The 12,943-nt window shown below is 32.2% G+C and overlaps 1 protein-coding gene across 1 annotated transcript in view; it reads left to right on the forward strand.

Annotated features, from left to right (window-relative positions):
* emilin1a (elastin microfibril interfacer 1a) overlaps positions 1–12,943 on the forward strand; it is a 175,910-nt gene that overhangs the window by 36,820 nt on the left and 126,147 nt on the right. Inside the window, exons 2-3 of the mRNA XM_062034675.1 lie at positions 8,732–8,872; positions 9,178–9,328. The gene's annotated coding sequence lies outside the window, so the exon portion shown is untranslated. The remainder of the gene's footprint in view (positions 1–8,731; positions 8,873–9,177; positions 9,329–12,943) is intronic.

Genomic DNA, 12,943 nt, shown 5'->3' on the forward strand with positions numbered 1-12,943 from the left:
TGTCTAAAGTAACAATATTAGTAATAGTGACGTATTTGTCACCATGTAACATGTCTAAAGTAACAATATTAGTAATATTGATGTATTTGTTACCCTATAACACGTCTAAAGAAACAATATTAGTAATATTGATGTATTTGTTACCCTATAACACGTCTAAAGTAACAATATTAGTAATATTGATGTATTTGTTACCCTATAACATGTCTAAAGTAACAATATTAGTAATAGTGACGTATTTGTCACCATGTAACATGTCTAAAGTAACAATATTACTAATATTGATGTATTTGTTACCCTATAACACGTCTAAAGTAACAATACTAGTAATAGTAACGTATTTGTTACCACGTAACACGTCTAAAGTAACAATATTATTAATATTGATGTATTTATTACCACATAACGCGTGTAAAGTAACAATATTAATAATATTGATGTATTTGTTACTCTATAACACGTCTAAAGTAACAATATTAGTAATATTGACGTATTTGTCACCACGTAACACGTCTCAAGTAACAATATTAGTAATATTGACGTATTTGTCACCACTTAACACGTCTCAAGTAACAATATTAGTAATACTGACGTATTTGTTACCATGTAACACATCTAAAGTAACAATATTAGTAATAGTGACGTATTTGTCACCATGTAACATGTCTAAAGTAACAATATTAGTAATATTGATGTATTTGTTACCACGTAACACGTCTAAAGTAACAATATTAGTAATAGTACTGTATTTGTTACCATGTAACACGTCTAAAGTAACAATATTAGTAATAGTACTGTATTTGTTGCCACGTAACACGTCTAAAGTAACAATATTAGTAATATTGATGTATTTGTTACCACGTAACACGTCTAAAGTAACAATATTAGTAATATTTAAGTATTTGTCACCACGTAACACGTCTAAAGTAACAATATTAGTAATATTGATGTATTTGTTACCCTATAACACGTCTAAAGTAACAATATTAGTAATATTGACGTATTTGTTGACACATAACACGTGTAAAGTAACAATATTAGTAATATTGACATATTTGTCATCACGTAACACGTCTAAACTAACAATATTATTAATATTGATGTATTTGTTACCACATAACGCGTGTAAAGTAGCAATATTAGTAATATTGATGTATTTGTTACTCTATAACACATCTAAAGTAACAATATTAGTAATATTGACGTATTTGTCACCACGTAACACGTCTCAAGTAACAATTTTAGTAATATTGACGTATTTGTCACCACGTAACACGTCTCAAGTAACAATATTAGTAATACTGACGTATTTGTTACCATGTAACACATCGAAAGTAACAATATTAGAAATAGTAACATATTTGTTACCACGTAACACGTCGAAAGTAACAATATTAGTAATATTTAAGTATTTGTCACCACGTAACACGTCTAAAGTAACAATATTCGTAATATTGATGTATTTGTTACCCTATAACACATCTAAAGTAACAATATTAGTAATATTGACGTATTTGTTGACACATAACACGTGTAAAGTAACAATATTAGTAATATTGACATATTTGTCATCACGTAACACGTCTAAACTAACAATATTATTAATATTGATGTATTTGTTACCACATAACGCGTGTAAAGTAACAATATTAATAATATTGATGTATTTGTTACTCTATAACACGTCTAAAGTAACAATATTAGTAATATTGACGTATTTGTCACCACGTAACACGTCTCAAGTAACAATATTAGTAATATTGACGTATTTGTCACCACTTAACACATCTAAAGTAACAATATTAGTAATAGTAACATATTTGTTACCACGTAACACGTCGAAAGTAACAATATTAGTAATATTGATGTATTTGTTACCACGTAACACGTCTAAAGTAACAATATTAGTAATAGTACTGTATTTGTTACCATGTAACATGTCTAAAGTAACAATATTAGTAATAGTACTGTATTTGTTACCACGTAACACGTCTAAAGTAACAATATTAGTAATACTGACGTATTTGTTACCACGTAACACCACCAAAGTAACAATATTAGTAATACTGACGTATTTGTTACCACGTAACACGTCTGAAGTAACAATATTAGTAATATTGACGTATTTGTCACCACGTAACACGTCTAAAGTAAAAATATTATTAATATTGATGTATTTGTTACCACTTAACGCGTCTAAAGTAACCATATTATTAATATTGATGTATTTGTTACCACTTAACGCGTCTAAAGTAACAATATTAGTATTACTGAGGTATTTGTTACCACGCAACACGTCTAAATGAACAATATTAGTGATATTGATGTAGTTGTTACCACGCAACACGTCTAAATGAACAATATTAGTAATATTGATGTATTTGTTACCACGCAACACGTCTAAATGAACAATATTAGTAATATTGATGTATTTGTTACCACGCAACACGTCTAAATGAACAATATTAGTAATATTGATGTATTTGTTACCACGTGACAACTAAAGTTGCTTTTTAGCAGACTTGTGCACATCTGCAAAGGACAAAGACGTGCTTTTAAGAAAGTCAAATCCGAAGCAGCAAAAGGAAAGTGTTGGCTTTGGTTGAGTTTCAGTTTGACTAGAAACTTACTTTCTCCCTTGCTTCACTTGGCTCCTCCCTTCCAACGTGCAGCCCAGGAAATCAACTTCCATTCCCTCGTCTCCTTTTTCCCTCAGACACAGAAAACACACAAAGGACTTCTTTCTTCCCGTCAAAGTGTTGCTTTTCGGCTCGTTAAAGCGACCGCTGCCAAGTGTGCAGCCCAAGGACTTTGATGCAGTCAAGCACCTGACTTTCATTATTTAAAAAAAATATTTCATCTAGATATTTCAGCGTTTTTAAAATATTAAAAATATATATATATAAGTAATGTACAGTCGCGGTCAAAAGTTTACATACACTTGTAAAGAACATAATGTCATGGCTGTCTTGACTTTCCAATCATTTCTACAACTCTTGTTTTTTTGTGATAGAGTGATTGGAGCACATACTTGTTGGTCACAAAACACATTCATGAAGTTTGGTTATTTTATGAATTTATTATGGGTCTACTGAAAATGTGAGCAAATGTGCTGGGTCAAAAGTATACATACAGCAATGTTAATATTTGCTTACATGTCCCTTGGCAAGTTTACCTGCAATAAGGCACTTTTGGTAGCCATCCACAAGCTTCTGCTTGAATTTTTGACCACTCCTCTTGACAAAATTGGTGTAGTTCAGCTAAATGTGTTGGTTTTCTGACATAGACTTGTTTCTTCAGCATTGTCCACACGTTTAAGTCAGGACTTCGGGAAGGCCATTCTAAAACCTTCATTCTAGCCTGATTTAGCCATTCCTTTACCACTTTTGACGTGTGTTTGGGGTCACCCAACACCCAACTACGCCTAAGACCCAACCTCCGGGTTGATGATTTTAGGTTGTCCTGAAGAATTTGGAGGTAATCCTCCTTTTTCATTGTCCCATTTACTCTCTGTAAAGCACCAGTTCCATTGGCAGCAAAACAGGCCCAGAGCATAATAGTACCACCACCATGCTTGACGGTAGGTGGTGTTCCTGGGACTAAAAGCCTCACCTTTTCTCCTCCAAACATATTGCTGGTTATTGTGGCCAAACAGCTCATTTTTTGTTCCATCTGACATCACATGGACAAAGATAAGACCTTCTGGAGGAAAGTTATGTGGTCAACAAAATTGGGGGGGCGTTTTGAAATATTAAAATATGACATATTATTTTTTTCAAACATTTTAAAACTCTAAAATATCGATAGATTACCTTCAGATCTGTCCATTGACATAAAGTTATATGAATATTTTATGTTTTATGCTCTTTTGCCAAACAAAACACTGTTTTAATATAGCAAAAACACAAAATATGCAATATTTCCCCCTAAAAAGTCCCAAATGTAATATTTCATGTGAAGTAATTGGAGCCTAAAATAAGTAAATAATTCACAACAACGTTGATTTTGATTCATTATTATTTTTTGAGCCATGACAGTGTAAAAACAAAAAATCACACTAAAGCTCCCAGGGACCAAAAATAGGGTGTCCGTTAAAAATAAGTAATTTACGTATTTTAGCGGTTCATAATATTAAAAAATAAATAAATAAATAAATAAATAAATATATATATATATATATATATATATATATATATATATATATATATATATATATATATATATATATATATAAGACTTATGTTATTTTAAATATTTTAAAACGCTAAAATATCCATAGTTTAACTTCAGATCCATCCATTGACATAGTTATTTTATTTTATTTTATGTTTTATGCTCTTTTGTCAAAAAAAACAAAACAGTTTTTTTTAGAGCAAAAACACAAAATCTGTTATATTTCCCCCTCAAATGTTCAAAGTGGAATATTTGATGTGAAGTAATTAGAGCTTTAAACAGGTCAATAATTCATAACAACATTGATTTTGATTCATTATTATTTTTTAAACAATGACTGTGTGGGGAAAAAAATCACACAAAGTCTCTGGGACCAAAAAAGGGTTTCTGTTAAAAATAAGTTATATAGATATTTTAGTGTTTTAAAATATACAAAAAAATCATATATGACTTATATTAATTTTTAAAATATATTTTAAAACTCTAAACCATCGATAGGTTAACTTCAGATATATCCATTGACATAAGTTTTAATGTATTATTGTTTATGTTTTATGCTCTTTTATCAAATAAAACAGTTTTTGTTTTGTTTTTTTTCAGCAAAAACACTAAATATGTTATATTTAACCCCAAAAAGTCAAAAGTGGAATATTTGATGTGACTTAAAGGCCTGCTGAAATGATTTTTTTAAAATTTAAACGGGGATAGCAGATCCATTCTATGTGTCATACTTGATCATTTCGCGATATTGACATATTTTTGCTGAAAGGATTTAGTATAGAACAACGACGATAAAGATCGCAAGTTTTGGTATCTGATAAAAACAACCCTTGCCCCTACCGGAAGTAGCGTGACGTCACAAGACAAAGGATTCCTCACAATTCCGCTTTGTTTACAATGGAGCGAGAGACATTCGGACCGAGAAAGCGACGATTACCCCATTAATTTGGCGAAGATGAAAGATTGGTGGATGAAGAACTTTAGAGTGACGGACTACAGTGTAGTGCGGGGTGTATCTTTTTTCGCTCTGACCGTAACTTAGGTACAAACTGGCTCATTGGATTCCACACTTTCTCCTTTTTCTATTGTGGATCACAGATTTGTATTTTAAACCACCTCAGATACTATATCCTCTTGAAAATGAGAGTCGAGAACGCGAAATGGACATTCACAGTGACTGAACATGTAAATACACGGTTAATAATTTTCAGCTTTGCGGAGCTAATAAAATAGAAGCTAAGTTAGCTACAGAGCTAACGTGCTAGCAGGCTCAAATGCAGATAGAAACAAAATTTTAAAAAACCCTGACTGGAAGGATAGACAGAAGATCAACAATACTATTAAACCATGAATATGTAAATACACGATTAATAATTTTCAGCTTGGCGAAGCTAAAAAAAATAAAAGCTAAGTTAGCTACGGAGCTAACGTGATAGCATCAGTCTCAAATGCAGATAGAAACTAAATAAAAAAAAACCCTGACTGGAAGGATAGACAGGAGATCAACAATACTATTAAACCATGTACATGTAAATACACGGTTAATAATTTTCAGCTCGGCGAAGCTAAAAAAATAGAAGCTAAGTTAGCTACGGAGCTAACGTTATAGCATCAGTCTCAAATGCAGATAGAAACTAAATTAAAAAAAAACCCTGACTGGAAGGATAGACAGAAGATCAACAATACTATTAAACCATGAACATGTAAATACACAGTTAATAATTTTCACCTTGGCGAAGCTAAAAAAATAGAAGCTAAGTTAGCTACGGAGCTAACGTTATAGCATCAGTCTCAAATGCAGATAGAAACTAAATTAAAAAAAAACCCTGACTGGAAGGATAGACAGAAGATCAACAATACTATTAAACCATGAACATGTAAATACACGGTTAATAATTTTCACCTTGGCGAAGCTAAAAAAATAGGAGCTAAGTTAGCTACGGAGCTAACGTTATAGCATCAGTCTCAAATGCAGATAGAAACTAAATTTAAAATAAACCCTGACTGGAAGGATAGACAGAAGATCAACAATACTATTAAACCATGAACATGTAAATACACGGTTAATAATTTTCACCTTGGCGAAGCTAAAAAAATAGAAGCTAAGTTAGCTACGGAGCTAACGTTATAGCATCAGTCTCAAATGCAGATAGAAACTAAATTTAAAAAAAACCCTGACTGGAAGGATAGACAGAAGATCAACAATACTATTAAACCATGAACATGTAAATACACGGTTAATAATTTTCAGCTCGGCGAAGCTAAAAAAATAGAAGCTAACTTAGATGCGGCGGCGGCGGCGGGCGTTGTACGCTTTTGACGACACCCCGGCCGCCATCAGAGTCGGCAAGAAACATATATTTCCCCAAAGTTACGTACGTGACATGCACATATCGACACGCACGTACGGGCAAGCGATCAAATGTTTGGAAGCCAAAGCTGTACTCACCGTAGTGCGTCTGCTATCCTGCTCAAAACACAACACAACCTCCTGGTGTTGGTGTTGCTACAGCCAGCCGCTAATACACCGATCGCACCTACAACTTTCTTCTTTGCAGTCTCCATTGTCCATTAAACAAATTGCAAAAGATTCACCAACACAGATGTCCAGAATACTGTGGAATTTTGTCGAAGAAAACAGAGGTATTTGAATTGGGTCCAAACACTTCCCTTGACCTCGCGACGTCACGCGCATACGTCATCATACGTTTTCAAGCGGAAGTTTCCCGGGAAGTTTAAAATTGCACTTTATAAGTTAACCCGGCCGTATTGGCATGTGTTGCAATGTTAAGATTTCATCATTAATATATAAACTATCAGACTGCGTGGTCGGTAGTAGTGGGTTTCAGTAGGCCTTTAATTGTAGCCTTCAATAATTCATAACTTAGATTTTGATTCATTATTATTTTTTGAGCAGTGACAGTCTGAAAAACAAAAATCACCCCAAAGCTCCCGGGGACCAAAAAAAGGGTGTCTCTTAAAAATAAGTCATTTAGGTATATTAGTAATTCATACTATTTGTTTTAAATATATATATATGACTTATATTAATTATTTAAAATATTTTAAAACGCTAAAATATCTATAGTTTAACTTCAGATCTATCATTGACATAAAGTTATTAGTTTTTTAAAATTTTACTTTGTTTTATGCTCTTTTGTCAAAGAAAACAGTTTTTTTTAGAGCAAAAACACAAAATATGTTATTTTCCCCAAAAATGTTCAAAGTGGAATATTAGCTTTAAAACAGGTCAATAATTCATTCACAACATTGATTTTGATTCATTATTATTTTCTAAACAATGTTGTGTGGGGGGAAAAAAATCACACAAAGTCTTGGGGACCAAAAAAGGGTGTCTGTTAAAAATAAGTTAAAAAGATATTTTAGCGTTTTAAAATATACAAAAAAATCATGTATGACTTATATTCATTTCTTAAATATATTTTAAAACGCTAAACTATCGATAGATTAACTTCAGAAATATCCATTGACATAAAGTTTTATTGTTTTATTTCAAGGCAAAAACTGATTTTCAAGGTAAAAACTGATTTTCAAGGTAAAAACTGATTTTCAAGGTAAAAGTTGATTTTCAAGGTAAAAACTGATTTTCAAGGTAAAAGTAGATTTTCAAGGTAAAAAATTATTTTCAAGGTAAAAAATTATTTTCAAGCTTAAAAACTAAATTTCAAGGTAAAAACTGATTTTCAAGGTAAAAACTGATTTTCAAGGTAAAAGTTGATTTTCAAGGCAAAAACTGATTTTCAAGGCAAAAACTGATTTTCAAGGTAAAAGCGGATTTTCAAGGTAAAAAATGATTTTCAAGGTTAAAAACAAAATTTCAAGGCAAAAAAACCTGATTTTCAAGGCAAAAACTGATTTTCAAGGTAAAAGTTGATTTTCAAGGCAAAAACTGATTTTCAAGGTAAAAGCGGATTTTCAAGGTAAAAGCGGAATTTCAAGGTAAACAATGATTTTCAAGGTTAAAGTTGATTTTCAAGGCAAAAACAGATTTTCAAGGTAAAAACTGATTTTCAAGGTAAAAGTTGATTTTCAAGGAAAAAACTGATTTTCAAAGTAAAAACTGATTTTCAAGGTAAAAGTTGATTTTCAAGGAAAAAACTGATTTTCAAAGTAAAAACTGATTTTCAAGGTAAAAGTTGATTTTCAAGGCAAAAACTGATTTTCAAAGAAAACAGTTTTTTTTTTTTTTATAGCAAAAACGCTAAATCTGTTATATTTTCCCCCAAAATTTCCAAAGTGGAATATTTGATGTGACTTAATTGTAGCCTTCAATAATTCATAACATTGATTTATTATTATATACATTATTATTTTTTGAGTAGTGACAGTCAGAAAAAAAAAAATCACACTAAAGCTCCGGGGACCCAAAAAGGGTGTCTGTTAGAAATACATCACAAATATATTTTACCATTTTAAAATATTAAAAACATGACTTATATCTTTAGAAAATATATATTTTAAAATGCTAAAATATCTATAGACTAACTTTAAATATATTCGTTGACATAAAGTTTTAATTTTGAATTTTTTCATGCAGGTGCGGGGAATGGCGCTCAAAGGAAGGCGTGAAGCTGCTACAGGAAAACACCAACAATGCAGGGAAGAGCCACCAAAATAAGAGGGCGACACAGGAACTACAACACTGCACACAGGAAAACGCCCAAAAACTCAAAATAAGGTACAGAACTTTGGGACAAGATAATTAGTGATGCATGGATGATTATGTTTTGAATTCATATGGAACAATTGCGTCAGTTATTTGATGGGAACAACATTATTTTGTCAAAATAAGCTACTGAAATCATTTTTTAACGTTCGACTCCAGATTTTTTCAATGAAAAATATGTGCCTTGGCTCAAAAAAAAGTTGAAAAAGCCTGCAGTACTTTGCACTTTTCAACAAAGTATTACTCACCAACATAAGAGCAGGACTGAACTGCAATTACTGATCCTTGTTTACTTCTCCATGACTTTTATTCCAAAGTGAGCACGGGTGTTGTGCCGTGAGAGAGGAGACTCAAACAGGACAAGAAGACGATAAGGATAATGACTGTAACGACTTCCTTTGCACCCCGCCCCGCGACATCACTTCCAACACAACACTGAGAGGACATCAAGTGTCGCTGTTTGATCAGGTGACAGCAAACGTTTATGTTTCCATATTCATGTTTGTCACACAAACCTTTTATTTGCTGCTTGTTGTCCTTTTTATCGGCTGCAACTTGACTGTTGTGGGAGGCAGTCATACCTTTCTAGGTTTCATAAATACATGCAGTCATACCTCTCTAGGTTTCATAAATACATACAGTCGTACCTTTCTATGTTTCATAAATACATAAGTCATACCTTTCTAGGTTTCATAAATACATGCAGTCATACCTTTCTAGGGTTCATAAATACACGCAGTCATACCTTTCTAGGTTTCATAAATACATGCAGTCATACCTTTCTAGGTTTCATAAATATATGCAGTCATACCTCTCTAGGTTTCATAAGTACATGCAGTCATACCTTTGTAAGTTTCATAAATACATGCAGTCATACCTTTGTATGTTTCATAAATACATGCAGTCATACCTTTCTAGGTTTCATAAATACATGCAGTCACACCTTTTCTAGGTTTCATAAATATATGCAGTCATACCTTTCTAGGGTTCATAAATACATGCAGTCATACCTTTATAGGTTTCATAAATACATGCAGTCATACCTTTCTAGGTTTCATAAATACATACAGTCGTACCTTTCTATGTTTCATAAATACATGCAGTCATACCTTTCTAGGTTTCATAAATACACGCAGTCATACCTTTCTATGTTTCATAAATACATGCAGTCATACCTTTTTAGGTTTCATAAATACATGCAGTCATACCTTTTTAGGTTTCATAAATACATGCAGTCATACCTTTCTAGGATTCATAAATACATGCAGTCATACCTTTCTAGGTTTCATAAATACATGCAGTCATACCTTTCTAGGTTTCATAAATACATGCAGTCATACCTTTCTAGGTTTCATAAATACATGCAGTCATACCTCTCTAGGTTTCATAAATACACTCAGTCATACCTCTCTAGGTTTCATAAATACATGCAGTCATACCTTTCTAGGTTTCATAAATACATGCAGTCGTACCTCTTTAGGTTTCATAAATACATGCAATCGTACCTCTTTAGGTTTCATAAATACATGCAATCGTACTTCTCTAGGTTTCATAAATACATGCAGTCATACCTCTCTAGGTTTCATAAATACATGCAGTCATACCTTTTCTAGGTTTCATAAATACACACAGTCATACCTTTTTAAGTTTCATAAATACACGCAGTCATACCTTTCTAGGTTTCATAAATACTTGCAGTCATACCTTTCTAGGTTTCATAAATACATGCAGTCAAACCTCTCTAGGTTTCATAAATGCATGCAGTCATACCTTTCTAGGTTTCATAAATACATGCAGTCATACCTTTCTAGGGTTCATAAATACACGCAGTCATACCTTTCTAGGTTTCATAAATACATGCAGTCATACCTTTCTAGGTTTCATAAATATATGCAGTCATACCTCTCTAGGTTTCATAAGTACATGCAGTCATACCTTTGTAAGTTTCATAAATACATGCAGTCATACCTTTGTATGTTTCATAAATACATGCAGTCATACCTTTCTAGGTTTCATAAATACATGCAGTCACACCTTTTCTAGGTTTCATAAATATATGCAGTCATACCTTTCTAGGGTTCATAAATACATGCAGTCATACCTTTATAGGTTTCATAAATACATGCAGTCATACCTTTCTAGGTTTCATAAATACATACAGTCGTACCTTTCTATGTTTCATAAATACATGCAGTCATACCTTTCTAGGTTTCATAAATACACGCAGTCATACCTTTCTATGTTTCATAAATACATGCAGTCATACCTTTTTAGGTTTCATAAATACATGCAGTCATACCTTTCTAGGATTCATAAATACATGCAGTCATACCTTTCTAGGTTTCATAAATACATGCAGTCATACCTTTCTAGGTTTCATAAATACATGCAGTCATACCTTTCTAGGTTTCATAAATACATGGAGTCATACCTCTCTAGGTTTCATAAATACACTCAGTCATACCTCTCTAGGTTTCATAAATACATGCAGTCATACCTTTCTAGGTTTCATAAATACATGCAGTCGTACCTCTTTAGGTTTCATAAATACATGCAATCGTACTTCTCTAGGTTTCATAAATACATGCAGTCATACTTTTCTAAGTTTCAAAAATACATGCAGTCATACCTCTCTAGGTTTCATAAATACACGCAGTCATACCTCTAGGTTTCATAAATACACGCAGTCATACCTTTCTAGGTTTCATAAATACATGCAGTCATACCTTTCTAGGTTTCATAAATACATGCAGTCATACCTTTCTAGGTTTCATAAATACATGCAGTCATACCTTTCTAGGTTTCATAAATACACGCAGTCATACTTTTCTATGTTTTATAAATACACGCAGTCATACCTTTCTATGTTTTATAAATACACGCAGTCATACCTTTCTATGTTTCATAAATACATGCAGTCATACCTTTCTAGGTTTCATAAATACATGCAGTCATACCTTTCTAGGTTTCATAAATACACGCAGTCATACCTCTCTAGGTTTCATAAATACATGCAGTCATACCTTTTCTAGGTTTCATAAATACACACAGTCATACCTTTTTAAGTTTCATAAATACATGCAGTCATACCTTTCTAGGTTTCATAAATACTTGCAGTCATACTTTTCTAGGTTTCATAAATACATGCAGTCACACCTTTCTATGTTTCATAAATACATGCAGTCACACCTTTCTAGGTTTCATAAATACATGCAGTCACACCTTTCTAGGTTTCATAAATACACACAGTCATACCTTTCTAGGTTTCATAAATACATGCAGTCATACCTTTCTAGGTTTCATAAATACATGCAGTCATACCTTTCTAGGTTTCATAAGTACATAAGTCATACCTTTCTAGGTTTCATAAATACATGCAGTCATACCTCTCTAGGTTTCATAAATACATGCAGTCATACCGTTCTAGGTTTCATAAATACATGCAGTCATACCTTTCTAGGTTTCATAAATACATGCAGTCATACCTTTTCTAGGTTTCATAAATACACACAGTCATACCTCTCTAGGTTTCATAAATACATGCAGTCATACCTCTCTAGGTTTCATAAATACATGCAGTCACACCTTTCTAGGTTTCATAAATACACGCAGTCATACCTTTCTAGGTTTTTTTAATTTATTTATTCTTTTTTTTTTTCATAAAACAATACAATCATGTGTGCTTACGGAATGTATCCCTGCAGACTGTATTGATCTATATTGATATATAATGTATATATTGTGTTTTTTATGTTGATTAATTTAAAAAAAAAAAAATATATATATATATATATGTATATATATGTATATATATATATATATATATGTATGTATGTATGTATGTATGTATGTATGTATGTATGTATATATATATTTTCTTAAATTTCTTGCGCGGCCAGGTACCAATCGGTCCGGTGGTTGGGGACCACTGCACTAATACACAAGAATGCACCCCAATACACACTAATATACACATCATTACACAATAATATACACACCCATACACACAAATACTAACATACACACTCATACACACAAATACTAATATACACACTAATACACAAGAATGCACACTAATATACA

Source organism: Entelurus aequoreus, linkage group LG23 (genome assembly GCF_033978785.1).
Source record: "Entelurus aequoreus isolate RoL-2023_Sb linkage group LG23, RoL_Eaeq_v1.1, whole genome shotgun sequence".
Lineage (NCBI taxonomy): Eukaryota > Metazoa > Chordata > Actinopteri > Syngnathiformes > Syngnathidae > Entelurus > Entelurus aequoreus.